General features: G+C 42.7%; 1 protein-coding gene across 3 annotated transcripts in view; it reads right to left on the bottom strand.

The window, feature by feature from the left end:
• LOC115457792 (cornifelin homolog) overlaps nucleotides 1-14,447 on the bottom strand; it is a 48,282-nt gene extending 33,835 nt beyond the window's left edge. The window contains exon 1 of one of the 3 annotated variants that reach the window (XM_030187396.1): nucleotides 14,427-14,447. The gene's annotated coding sequence lies outside the window, so the exon portion shown is untranslated. Of the gene's footprint in view, nucleotides 1-12,843; nucleotides 12,884-12,916; nucleotides 12,967-14,426 lie in introns of those variants that run through there. The other 2 variants (XM_030187393.1, XM_030187394.1) reach the window with 2 other exon arrangements.
• Between the last annotated feature and the right edge of the window lie 217 nt (nucleotides 14,448-14,664).

Here is a 14,664-nt window from a genome sequence, read left to right as displayed (position 1 = left end):
GCCCCCCCCCCGCTTCCCCCTCGGCAGCCCTGAATCATAGAGGGGTACAAAAATTGCTCCCAGTTCCCCACATATTGGCGTTGGCAAAGAGGGTGAGACAGAAGGGGACACTCGTGGGCAAGTTGCACAAGATACGACTACAGTTTGCCACAGTCTTTGCCATTTCTACAGTTCACATCACTTTAAACAAAATGGCCGCTTAATATAAAGCCTTGACAATGGACACTGATTGCTCAGAAGCTCGACGCTCTATCAAAATTGCAGCACAGACTCTTCCCACTGCACCCACACGCCCTGCATCCTCTCTCTTTCGTTACCATCCCCCAGCTAAGCCTTTTGGGGGGGACCTGCTTTGTTTTTGCGTCAGCTCGTTCCTGCCCCGTTCGTGTGCTTTATTGTTTTCATTTCATTGCATACTTTGCTGATGAACCACCCAGCGTTAGTAGAAACAGATTTAGACATTCTGGGAAACGTGACAGCTTCGCTGGTCCTATCCTTTCAGAGAATTAAAAAAAAAATTAAGCTGAATAAAAGGGGACTGGAAGATTTCTGAAAGACATGATTCCACTGCTTTCGCCCTCAGGCTCAGAGTGTGAACAGGTGTAGAAAAAAAACCTGTCCCTTCCAGCCTTTTAGCAGTGATGTTTTGTGAAACTCTGGTCTATTGTAACCTTTCACACTCGTGCACATATACACTCACTCTCTGACCCTCACTTGTGCACACACACTCTGTCACACTTGTTCAGCATGCATGCTCGCCACTCACTCATACTTCCAAACATACTCAGACTCATTTTTCCTTTTCATCTGTATATTTCCCTGTGTTCGCTCACACCGTCTCTCTGGATTAACCACTCATTCTGTGTTTTTAACACCCTGGAGCAGCCTCAACTGTTTCTGTACTCACTAAGGGCTGCCGCAGCAGAGAGCGGTGCAGGAGTGATGGCTCTTTACATTTTGTTCCCACTGAGGATCTTAATAAACCTTGAGCGCTGGAGTGGGAGACAGATGAGCTATTGTGCGGATTGGCATCAGGAAACCATATACACAGAGCGTTCTGGGCTAGGGAGGTGTCAGATCTGGTGGAACCTGTGCCTGGAAGTCTTTCCACATGATGTAGCAGCTTTAAACATGTATACCTTGGAGGAAAGGAGAAACAGGGGTGACATAAGTACATAAGTAATGCCACACTGGGAAAAGACCAAGGGTCCATCGAGCCCAGCATCCTGTCCACGACAGCGGCCAATCCAGGCCAAGGCCACCTGGCGAGCTTCCCAAACGTACAAACATTCTATACATGTTATTCCTGGAATTTTGGATTTTTCCAAGTCCGTTTAGTAGCGGTTTATGGACTTCTCCTTTAGGAAACCGTCCAACCCCTTTTTAAACTCTGCTAAGCTAACCGCCTTCACCACGTTCTCCGGCAACGAATTCCAGAGTTTAATTACGCGTTGGGTGAAGAAAACTTTTCTCCGATTTGTTTTAAATTTACTACACTGTAGTTTCATCGCATGCCCCCTAGTCCTAGTATTTTCGGAAAGCGTGAACAGACGCTTCACATCCACCTGGTCCACTCCACTCATTATTTTATATACCTCTATCATGTCTCCCCTCAGCCGTCTCTTCTCCAAGCTGAATAGCCCTAGCCTCCTTAATCTTTCTTCATAGGGAAGTCGTCCCATCCCCGCTATCATTTTAGTCGCCCTTCGCTGCACCTTTTCCAATTCTACTATATCTTTCTTGAGATGCGGCGACCAGAATTGAACACAATACTCAAGGTGCGGTCGCACCATGGAGCGATACAACGGCATTATGACATAAATGCACAGGAGCCAGAGTCTCTTTCAATTGAAAGGAAGCTCTGGAATGAAGGGGCAGAGGATGAGGGTGAAAGGGGATAGACTCAGAGGTAATCTGAGGAAATACTTCTTCAGGGAATGGGTGGTGATGCCACTGTTGGAAACAGGATATTGGGCTAGATGGACCCTTGGACTGACCCAGTCGGGGCCAACTCTTATTTTCTTACATTCATATCTTTCTCGCTAGTAAATGTGACCAGAAGGGCAGGCTCTTGTTAGTATCACATCAGATGAATTCTCTGGGGACCCTGTCAAATCAAAGCTCCCTCCTGCAGCCGAAGAATCTTAATTCCCCTTCAGTCTCATTTGCCAGCCAAATCTTCTTAGGAATATAGCACTAATTAGAAATCATTATCTCATTACACTTAAGGATGTTCAGAATCCCCTTAAAATTATTCATCAAAAGTCTCTCCACAGACAACAAACAGGCAACAGGAAACTTAAGAAACTTAAAGTCCTTTATTTTAATAGAATTCTCTAATGTCTACATTTGGTAATGGATAGCTAGATTATCAGAGACACGCAACGACTGCAAAGAGAGAAGCTGTGATTGCACCTTCAGGATTTGCTTCTCTTCGGAGGAAGACTTAAAAACAGCAACTCATCCACCTTTGAAGCAGTCTCTGGAGTAAAGTTACACAGCTGAGTCACAGTTCCCCCTGAATCCTAGTCTCAGTTCTTGTCACCACCTTCCAGATGTCTCCTAGGGAAATATTCTGAGAGTTAGAAATAGGCCCTGGCAAATTTTCAAAAGCAACAGGAAAAGAGGCAACCTTGGGTACTGAAGGCCTACTCGCCTTATCAATTCGAGATGCCAGTTCAGCCAAATTCCCCACTTCGAGGGCTGAGACATTAGCTGGAGCATCGGTTTAAGGATGCAAGGATACCTCTGGTGGGGGAAGCGATGTCCTCTCAGTGGAGCTCAGAGAGGGTCCTCCTTGAGAAGAAGCACCGCCCTTGGGGGCTGAGTTACATGTCACATGCTTATCCATGGGTCCTTATCATTGGGAGTAGATGTTGTCACCTGTTTTGATTTAATTTCCTCTTACCCAGGACCAATACTTCTCCGTACAGTTCTGCTATTCAATCTGCTCCCTGCTCCCCCCCCCCACGGTACTCCTAAGGGGCGCTTCCTTTTGGGCACACCCCTTTGGCCACATACCTTAGCAAAACTAGCGATTTATGAGCCTCATCTGATGCCTGTCAAGGATATCCCAAAGTGTACCTTCCTTATGCATGTACACTCTCTTCCACAGGCATCTTGCTGTTCAAAATGGCCCTCAAACAGCAGATGGACAACGCAGTTTCTCCTCTCGCTGATAATGTTGGCTGAGTCCTTCTTCTCTCATGAGAAATGTTTTTTCAACATTTTAGCAGATAGTCACTTGCAGGACCTTTTGTGTGGGGGGTGGGGGGGGGGGGAAGAGGTCAACCTCAGAAACAGCTCCACGAGAAATGCTAAATCAGGTTTCATCCCTGTATCAGCTTCTCATTAGTGTCCTGCGCTCCTGGGGACCAGAATCCAGTCAACGCAAGGTGGAGGTTTTTAGAAACGGGAGATATAAGCTTCAGAGATCCAGAGAGAGTCACTGACCTCTGAAAGAACCACGTAGCACTCGGGAGCCCTGATAGGTATCCAGGAGCCCAAGGAGCAGACAGCTGCCCAGAATGAGAGGAAATCCATAAGCTTAAGGAAGAAGAGGGCCGAGAGCTTGACATGCTTTTCTGCATGTCACATTTATTTAATATACCCCATATCATAACAGCAAAGCAGTTTACAATAAGAATAAAAACCTGATAAAATGAAGAGAAATGGGAGGCATCAGGAGGATGAGGCCTAGGGACATATTTGAAAAAACAACTTCTACCCTGTTTGAACCACAAAAAGGAGGGAGGGTGTGCTAACAGAACACACAGAAAGCGATACTGCATTGCTGTTTATCAATCTATTCTTGGTTGCACCACATCAGGAAAAGCCTTGATTAAAAAAAGATAAGTTTTAAGGAGTGTTTTGTATTTTAAGAAAGGTGGTTCAAGCTTAATATCAACATATGCACAAAAGAATGGATGAAAGCTGTTCTACTACCTTAGTTCAGTTCAGTATAGATTTTCTCTTTGAAACACCACTCCTGTCTCAAGAGTGATTTACACAGGGATGTAATCACAGACAGACCGTGGTGCTCTCCCTCCACCTCACTTCCCAGCCAGGGCCGCCGAGAGGGGAGCAGTGGGGGCAAAATTCCCCAGGGCCCGGCATCCAAGGGGGGCCCGCCTGGCGTTAGCATTACTCTCCTGTTCCTGTGCACAGCAGCGCCTCAGAGCAGAGTACTTCCTTCCTGCCGGGTACAAACAGCCTCTTTGGACGCAGCAGAAAGGAAGGAAGGTCTCTGCCGCGCACAGGAACAGGAGAACAATGCTAGCGCCGGGCCCTGGGGAAGTTTGCTGTGCACAGTGACAGCCTGGAGCAGGAGTGCTGGACAAGTAAGCGGGGCGAGTGGTGGGCCAACCCAGAAAGGGGGGGAGCGGGCCCGTCTGGAGAGAGGGGTGGGCCCGGAAGGGGGCCGGCCCAGGGGGGTGTTTGTCCCGGGCCCAGCTTTGTCTCTCGGTGGCCCTGTTCCCAGCCACACCCACCGTGACAACAACAGTGGTACAGGCCAATGAGAGGAGACCTAGAGGCAGTGTCAATATCCACACAGCCTGCTTCCCACCCAAGGATTTATGGGTAAAGAATAAAGTAGATCCACACCTAAGGGCCCTTTTACTAAGGCGTCCTCAAAAGTGGCCTGCGCTGGTGTAGGCGTGTGTTTTGGATATGCGCTGGTCCATTTCCTGAGCGCGCCTGGAAAAAAAAAAAAGAGGATTTTTTTAACGTTCTGGCAAAATGAAAACCTGCGCACGTCCATCTTCGCCCTGAGACCCTAACGCCACCCACTGACTTAGCGGTGAGGTCTCAAGCTCTAACCGGGTGGTAAGTGTGCAGTGCATACGCCAACTGCCGATTACCGCCAGGTAAGGGCCCTGTGGTAGAAAATAGAACATATTTTCTACCGTGTGTTTGGGCGTGTGCCAAAAATGGAATTCCCGCTCGGGGCACACGGTAGCTGGGCGGTAGTGCCAATTTGACACACACACTGGACCCCAGTGTTCTTCAGTGGGAAGGAGTGGACAATTGTAAACTGGTGAATACCCTTTCCCCCCCCCCCCCCCAGTTATGCCCAGAAGACAAAAGATAAGTCTCTGGTGAGGCCCCATTTGGAGTACTGAGTGCAGTTCTGGAGACCGCACCTACGAAAAGATATAAACAGGATGGAGTCAGTCCAGAGGGTGGCTACGAAATTAGTAAGCGGTCTTGAATGCAAAAATTATAGGGACAGGCTTATGAACCTCAACATGTATACGCTGGAAGACAGGAGGATTGGCTACCTGTTCCTCCCTATTGTAACATGTCACAACTCGAGGGTGAGAGGGTATTATATATAAATTACAACAAAACAAAACTCTCTCATTTATTGGCAAAAAATATTAATTTCAACAATAGACTAGAGATTCTGTGGAGTGCATCTGTTTTAAAGGGAATTCAGGGGAAAGACTCTGAATTTAACCCAACCTCCAACCCAAGTAGTCATTTAGTAATAACAAGGGTTGAGTAAGCTTCTGCTGGGAATTATATCACCATAGGCAAAAACCCTTTTAGTTCCAAAATGAATGAAAAGATGCTAAAAGCTCGACAGAATCAGCTCGGGATCCATATAGCAGGTGAAAGTCGAAAGAGTAACTTAGCTTTCAAGTGCAGATACAAAGCAACAAGTGGGTCATCGGTCAAAGACACCACATGAAGTGCCATCGGTGTTTGACCTGGATTGGCCACTGTTGGAAACAGGATGCTGGGCTTGAAGGACCTTCGGTCTGTCCCAGTATGGCAATACTTATGTACTTGGGATTCTGAATGGAATCTTGCTACTCTTTGGGGTTCTAAATGGAATGTTGCTACACTTTGAAATTCTGCATGGAATCTTGTTATTCTTTAGAATTCTAGTATCTTGCTACTCTTTGGGGTTCTACATGGAATGTTACTATTGTTTGGGTTTCTGCCAGGTACTTGTGACCTGGATTGGCCACTGTTGGAAACAGGATGCTGGGCTTGATGGGCCTTCGATCTCTCCCAGTATGGCAACACTTATGTACTTCTGTACTTACGAAGGACTGATCAAATTGCTCCTCTTTTACTTCAGCATCATCGGCTGCCTGTTTACCTATTGAATTCAACATGAAAATCTTGGTCTTCCTCACAAGGCTATTTACAAGGGCAGCCCTCAATACCTGGCAGCTGTGCTAACTCCCTACATCTGTTTATCAGTTATGTTTATGAGACTTGATTCACTGCCTTTCTGTGGTACAATCAAAGCGGTTTACGTATATTATATTCCAAAAAGAAAGAACTTAACCACTCGAAAAATGAAAATTAATCTCAATTAGCAGTGGTTACCTAGTGGTACTATACGTAACTCAATAACAATGTAACTTATTTTTTAATAACTTAATTTTTTATTTTTTTTTTATTTTTAAATTTTTTTTTTATAGATCCTATCTCTTACTTTTAAGATAAGTGTATTGCTTATGCTTTGGTTGAAACCGTTTGAGAGGCAAAGTGCATTGTATATGTTTTTTTTTTTTGTTACATTTGTACCCGCACTTTCCCACTCATGGCAGGCTCAATGCGGCTTACATGGAGCAATCGAGGGTTAAGTGACTTGCCCAGAGTCACAAGGAGCTGCCTGTGCCTGAAGTGGGAATCGACCAAAGTCCACCACCCTAACCACTAGGCCACTCCTCCACTGTTGCTACTATTTGAGATTTTACATGGAATGTTGCTATTCCACTAGAAGTCGGCCCTTGCAGATCACCAATGTGGCCGCGCAGCCTTCTACATGGAATGTTGCTAGTGGAATAGCAACATTCCATGTAGAATCTCCAATAGTATCTATTTTATTTTTTTACATTTGTACCCTGCGCTTTCCCACTCATGGCAGGCTCAATGCGGCTTACATGGGGCAATGGAGGGCTAAGTGACTTGCCCAGAGTCACAAGGAGCTGCCTGTGCCTGAAGTGGGAATCGAACTCAGTTCCTCAGTTCCCCAGGACCAAAGTCCATCACCCTAACCACTAGGCCACTCCTCCACTGTTGCTACTATTGGAGATTCTACATGGAATGTTGCTATTCTACTAGAAGTCGGCCCTTGCAGATCACCAATGTGGCCGCGCAGGCTTCTGCTTCTGTGAGTCTGACGTCCTGCAAGTACGTGCAGGACATCAGACTCACAGAAACAGAAGCCTGCGCAGCCTTCTACATGGAATGTTGCTAGTGGAATAGCAACATTTCATGTAGAATCTCCAGTAGTAGCAACATTCCATGTAGAATCTCCAATAGTATCTATTTTATTTTTGTTACATTTGTACCCTGCGCTTTCCCACTCATGGCAGGCTCAATGCGGCTTACATGGGGCAATGGAGGGTTAAGTGACTTGCCCAGAGTCACAAGGAGCTGCCTGTGCCTGAAGCGGGAATCGAACTCAGTTCCTTAGTTCCCCAGGACCAAAGTCCACCACCCTAACCACTAGGCCACTCCTCCACAGCCTGTGTGACTCCATAACAATTTATTTATGAAGCTGACAGAATCCATTATTTAAGCTATACTCGCTGCTAAAAATATATTAAGAAAAAGAGACACTCTGAATTATAGAGAGAAAGAGATATATGAAAACAGAGGTGTTTTTCCCCAGTGAAGAGTGACTGTTCAGCGAGTCCATCAGTACAAAAAGTTTCAGACCGCTGACGTACACAGACACTTTCCCTCTTTCAAATCTCATCTCTTAACAACATGAATAAATCTCATTTCCTAACAATATAAATATAATAATAAAATTGAGACAGGATCTATGAAAAAATTTTTAAAAAAATTTAAAAATTAAGTTATTAAAAAATAAGTTACATTGTTATTGAGTTACACAGTACCACTAGGTAACCACTGTTGATTGGGATTAAATTTACATATATTATATGCCAGTACTTAAGAGCAAAGCCATAATTAATTTAATTAACGTGATTATGCATGGTGGCAGCTGCCTGCTTGTCACACCCTAAGGTGCTGCAGTCGCCAGAGGGGAAAAAAATGTAAGTTATAGTAACATTGTACGAAGTGGAAACTGCACAAACGTGAGCCAGGTGCGAGGGTTGCTCACAGGATGGTCTCCCAAAAATTTGGGAAACGGTGCCTAGTTCTCCGGGTGACATGGGGTAAGCTATTAACTATTTAATCACTGCGGCTGTGTCGACAGAATGGAAACACGTCTGCACAGAGATTTCTTGTCACACAAATTATACCTCCTCATAGCATTCAGCTACCTTAAAACTTGCAGCTGGAGCTTAATGGAGCTAAAAGAAACAAATTCTTATAAAGAACAAGTTATAACAATTATTGTATTCAAAACAGTTTAAACAGAAACAGAAAAAAAGAAACACTGGGCCTTCATGATAGAGATAACCAGTGCTTTTTTTTGTAGACAAAAAGGAGCTGGTACTCATTATGGGTGGGGTCACCACATATGGCTCCACCCCTATTATAACCACACCCACATTAGCCACACTCCTTATACCAGCCATGGCGCATATAGACAGACATAATTGAAAATATTATACTAGTATAGGAGAAAAAAATAACGTGATTTTCTTTCATTATAAATAATTTCTGTAAGCTGTTACAGGTCCAGTATACCCAGTGCAAAATAAGACAGCAGGTGTAAATTCTCAAACTGGACATATTCTAAACACTAAAATGAAAATAAAATGATTTTTTCTACCTTAGTCTGGTGACTTTGTTTTTCTAAGGAAAGGGGGAGTAGGCTCTTGAACAACACTAGTAGGCGACGTAGGTTAGGAACAATCTCTTTATTTAAATATACACTCGACTCAACACAGCCGTGTTTCGGCGCTACAGATGCCTTCTTCAGGAGTCTTGTGATATATAGATATATGAATATTAAGCTCAAAGAGAATGAAGCAAGGCTTCTGCTACAATTGTAATCCACTGCCGATGCAGGAAAAACAGCTCAGCGTATTCAATTACACTTCCGTGAAGTCAAAAAACTTGACCAGTGATGAACACCACGCCCCCAGTTAAAGCCGCTGAAAATTGAAAGTAAGCGGTGGGGCGTTTTGAGGTCTTTTCCTTGCTTTTTAGAAATATTCTGTAAGAAATCAAACATTATATTTCCATATAAGTCTTATTGTATACCAATGCAGGCCACTTTTCAGCGCACCTTAGTAAAAGGACCTCTAAGTCTTTTCCAATGCAATACCAAGCTGGATCAAGCTTGCGAACGGAATTGCCATCGATAAGAATTCTGGAAACGGAAAAATTGGTAGCACGTCCCATATAACCCACAAAGTTGACTGCATGTTGTAAGATAGATTGTCCCTTTATACTGGCGGTCCATAGTTAATTACCACGTCATCTTCTCTGCTGTAACAGTTCCTGGCCGGAAAAGAAAGCACTTGGCCAACCAGTCGTGTTCTTGTTGACTTCATTGTTCTTTAATCCAACCGTCCATCAGTGCCTGCCTTCCTAGGATCAATCCCTCACTCCCACCTCCTCCTGCCCCAGTTTTTCTGCCCAAAACAGCTAGGCATACTCATGTCATACTACACTATTGAAGTTTTCTATTCCGCTGTTATTCCAGAAGGATTCAACGTGGTTTACAACAAACAAGGAACAGAAAGGCTCCAACAATACAGAGAAAATTAACAATCTAAAAACACAACTAAAAGCAAATTTAAATTATTGTTCAAAAAGATAACTTTATAACAATTTCCTGAAAGAACAATAAGAAGGAACTAACCTCAAATTTAAAGGCAGTGTATTCCATACTCTCGCCCCAACTGAAGGAAAAGACAGCTCAAAAATAGGCTTGAATCAAATATTTTTTATACAAGAGAAACCCAACTTCACAGTTCTTAAAAAACCTAATTGCCTACCTACAGATGGAAATATCAGTAACTCACTCAAACCCTCAGCATTCAATCCAAATATCGATTTAAAAATCAAGCAGAAAATTTGAAAAATCGATATATACATCAGTGACGTGGCACGTGCTCACTACTCAAGAGTCTCCACAGCAGCACCTCTCCCTCCCACTTATTCTAAACATTGAAGCTCATCTGATGGTGGAGGGAGGGGAATTTTGACCACATAGCCCAACTCTCTATTAGCTAGGACTGAGATAACGATCTGATGGTTGGTCATTGAAAACAATGCATGACCTAACAAAACTTCCGGAAATCATTAAAAACCAACTTGTTCGAAAAGGCATACCATAACGATCCAACTTAACACAAAGAAACGTAGACCATAACTGGACAAAACTTAACTCTTCCTCTTTGATTACCAATCTACTCTGTCACTGATGGACTCTGACGTAATGCCACACGGTATTTCTCATACCGGAACTGGCGATCGCCAACGCGGTACTATGTAAGCCACATTGAGCCTGCAAATAGGTGGGAAAATGTGGGATACAAATGCAACAAATAAATAAATAAATAAATAAATAAAATGTATTAGTAAAGGAATACCAAAGAGTCTGACCAACTGCTTGCAGTTGTACAAGCCCTCCCAGCCTCTTTATTCTTCACAACAGGGATTGCCCCCAGATTCTATATATGTTGTTCAAAAATTGGGCACCAATCCAGGTTGTGCACCCAATTAAATTGGCTAAGGAGCCAATTAGTGCCAAGAATGGGGTACTAACTGGCACCAATTTGAATTTGGGCACACATCTTGCTACACGCTATTATATTACAATGTTCGCGCAACTCAGAAGAGGGCATAGCCATGGGAGGTACAGGTCAGAGGCATGCCTAAAATTTGCACACAGTGTTATAGTATATCGAGATGTGTTCAAATTGGGAGCCGGGAATTACACTTGGTTTCAGCGGGCGTGAGTCCGTGCGCTCAAATTTGGACACTGAAATCGGCACTCAATGCTATTCTATAACAAATGCTCCTCTTTGAGTGTCCATTATCAACAGCACTGAGTGCCGATTTTTGAGTGCCCTTTATAGAATTTTTACCCTATGTGTTTATAATTTTGTGGTTTGATTTTTTTTTAATATTGTTTGAGTGTGGCTTTTTTAAATTGTTGTTTTATTGCATTACTAATTATATAAAACACATCAATTACTTGGTGGAAGCTAGGTTATCAAATCTAATAATTCAAATAAAATCATATTGGTTGGCTTCATTCCTAGAAAGATATTATACACTGTGTATTGATGCCAGAGAGACCCAGGGCCACTCTACTACCTCAACAGAGAGGAGCATCATGGGTTGGGAAAAGGGAGGTCAACATGTTTTCTTTGGGACTGAGATAGGAAGCCTGGCAATAAGCAGACTGTTCTCCCCTCCCCCCCCCTTATATTACCACTTGGTTGTGTTATTGACGCTTAAATACATTCCCTAATTTTGAGGGTGCTAGATTCCTATATATAAGAAGGACGACAGACACTCCTATTGGCAAAGTTCCAGTTTGAGGATGCGCTTGCAGGAGGAGAGGCAGAGTTTGATCTTTCTAAGAAGAGAAGAGAGAGAAAAGTGTGTTTGGGATAGGAGTTGGAAAGGTTCCTCCTTCAAAAATCATTTTTCTATTAAAAAAAGCACAGCAAACTATCAAAAACATATAAAACATAACCCTACATTCATTCATTCATTCCCCACATCTATAACATGTTAAAAACCTTGTCCAATGTTTAGGAGTCAGTCCGTGGTGAAAATTTCCTTTCCAATGAGTCACTAGTCCTCCGGGTAAACCGAATCAGTCCACTTCTACCCGTCGCACAATCCCAATTTGCACCCACGGAAGTCTTCCCAAAGTCCTCAGTTCATTAGCTGGTCTAGAGTTAGGCACTCTTACTCCACTCTCCAGGTAATTGTCCAGCCCGACACAAAATTTGTGTTTCGCTCAGTTGGCGTCATCAAGAGCTGTCAATCTGTGCGTATAGAATCAACTACAATTACTTTTATATGTCATCAATTATAATGATAATATGTATAACATAAATGCCACTCACCAAATCTCCGAAAATACAAATATTCTTAGCACACCGTAGCTGGAAAACTCAACCCGTTCAACTTTCCATTGCTTCACGAAACTCCATACACATGCGTATTATAAAGTAGCCCCCCCCCCCGCTCAATTTAAACTCTCTGCTGAAATAAATTTGTATGATAATATAATGGTATGACTAATGTAAGAAGTTTCCTGAAGATTGTTTGGATCCCTATTTTTTCACCCATTTATGCTCAGTTCATCTTAAGTTCTCTTAATAACTGGTGCAATCCTTATGCAAACCACGGCAAAGAAAGCATATTGTAGGAGACTGAAATACCTCTCTTCAGGGCTAGTATATCTAGAGTCTCCTACGGTGAATTATTCCACTGTGATACTGTTACCTCAGTATCATCGAGAAAGGGGACCCATTTCTCATGTAAAAGATTGATATTAATATGTGGTCTCGTAGATTTCCCTTGATACGAACTATACACTTTATTTGAATACGATATGTAGAAATGAATACAATAATAATCCCACCAAGATAAAGGAAGGATACTCACATCATGAAAAGTATTTATTCTAGAAGGAACAAATATCAGGTCTAAAGTATGTCTGGTCATATGTGTAACAATTTGAGTGAAGCCTAAAGCAGACAAAACCTCAAAAAGACATGGTCATACTCTAATGTAGGACTGATTGGAAAGTTAAAATCACCAAGGATTTATGTTTTTGGTAAAACATTCTATTGACAAAGATGTTATGAACTTCAAGAAAGAAGAACAATCTAGTTGGAGAGTATTGGGAGGACAGTAGACAACACAAAGATATCAAAAAATTGTCCACACTAATGACATTTGCAGTATCAATATGACCCTCACCTATTTTGTGAAAATTAAGTGCAGACCAAAATAGTACAAGAACCCCAGCTCCACTTCTAGAAGCCATACATACTCATTCCAATGAGTGGCCCACAGGACAACGTTGTTTAACAAGAACCAAATCAGCTGGGCATAGCCATGATTTTGGAACTACATAATATATCCAAAGACAAGATCTTAAATCAACATAGTTTTTATTTCAAACAGACTGAAAATTCAGTAATGCGACTCTTAAGACAATTTAGGATGTTCTTCCAAAGAGCTAAATATTTATTTTATTTATTGCATTTGTATCCCACATTTTCCCACCTATTTGCAGGCTCAATGTGGCTTACATTGTTCCGTCATGGCGATCGCCATTTCCGGATAGAGAAATACAAGTGGTATTGCATTAAGGTGCATAAATGGTAAAGTGAATAACTTAGACAATCAACTATAGAAAGTTCATTTCTGGTGTGTGAAATAAAGTGGTAGTGCGTATTGCGTAACTTTATTAGTAGCACGTAGGTTATCAGTCTAGTGTAAAGAGTTTGGTTTTGTCTAGTTCATGTAGAGTCTAGTTATCTAGAATTTAGGATGGATCATTATGGTATACCTTCTTGAACAAGTTGGTTTTCAGTAGTTTTCGGAAGATTGTTAGGTCATGCATTGTTTTTATGGCCTTTGGTAGTGCGTTCCACAGTTGCGCGCTTATGTAGGAGAAGCTGGATGCATATGTGGATTTATATTTAAGTCCTTTGCAGCTGGGGTAGTGGAGATTCAAGAACGTACGTGCTGATCATTTTGTGTTCCTAGTTGGCAAGTCTATGAGGTCTGACATATAGACCGGGACTATAGCTATGGAACGCTCTTCCATCTTCGATCCGATTAGAATGTTACTCTTGCCTTTGGTGTGCAGCATGTGGGCATGGAATGCCCTTGAGTTATTAAGAGAATGAAAAATATGAATGACAATGAAAGTTAATTCTTGGTTGTTTTCATTTTTATGTTAACTGCAGTATTTTTAAAAAATCTATCTACGTTGCCCTTTATCTACAATGGGCGCTTTTTTCTAGTTTCTTTTGGCTTTTATGATTGTATACCACTTTGGTCTGTGCCAGTGGTGTAGCTACAGGTGGGCACCAGAGAAAGCACCACATTCCCCTTCTCCTCCACCAGTGGCCAGTATCTGCCTCCATCTCTGAACCTTCTCCAAAGTGTATCTCAAAAGGCTGCAGTGGGGGGGGGGGGGGGGGGGGGGGGGAGAAGAGGGGGGAGGTGTGGAAGGATCCATTGAAGTTAACTCTGGACCACCCAAAATGCCAGGTCTTCCTATGCCACTGGTCTATGCATCAGTTTAAGTGGTATTTCAAGAATTGTAATAAACAAAAATATATTTACAGAATAGCACTTAGGCAGAATATGGCATATATGTGCATCTGTGAACACATATGTGCATATATGCTGCTACTCTAAACGTGTGCGTGTACAACAGGCATGGACATTTTAGTAACTATGTTATAGAATTGCTCCCTTAGAGTCTTCGATGCCCTGCTACAAAAGAAAGTTTTTTTTAATATACCAAGAAATCTGAATTTACTTACAGAGGCAGCTCAACCACAGGATACAGTAAAATTGGAAGCAGGTCGGTTAATCTTCTCTCTAGGAAAGCAGGACACTGCAGACCGTGCGAGCTGAAAAATCCTTTACCTAGGGAAAGAGGTAACTTTTTTCCCTTTTGGTCTCTGCAGAACAAGGGTGGAGTAGATTCAGGACTCCTCGCAATAGAAGGCCCTCCCTTAGCAATTGTTGACAGAACCAGGATCCCATGGAGCAGCCTCT

This window comes from Microcaecilia unicolor, chromosome 14 (assembly GCF_901765095.1).
Source record: "Microcaecilia unicolor chromosome 14, aMicUni1.1, whole genome shotgun sequence".
Classification (NCBI taxonomy): Eukaryota; Metazoa; Chordata; class Amphibia; order Gymnophiona; family Siphonopidae; genus Microcaecilia; species Microcaecilia unicolor.
This window is presented reverse-complemented; position numbering and strand designations above follow the sequence as displayed.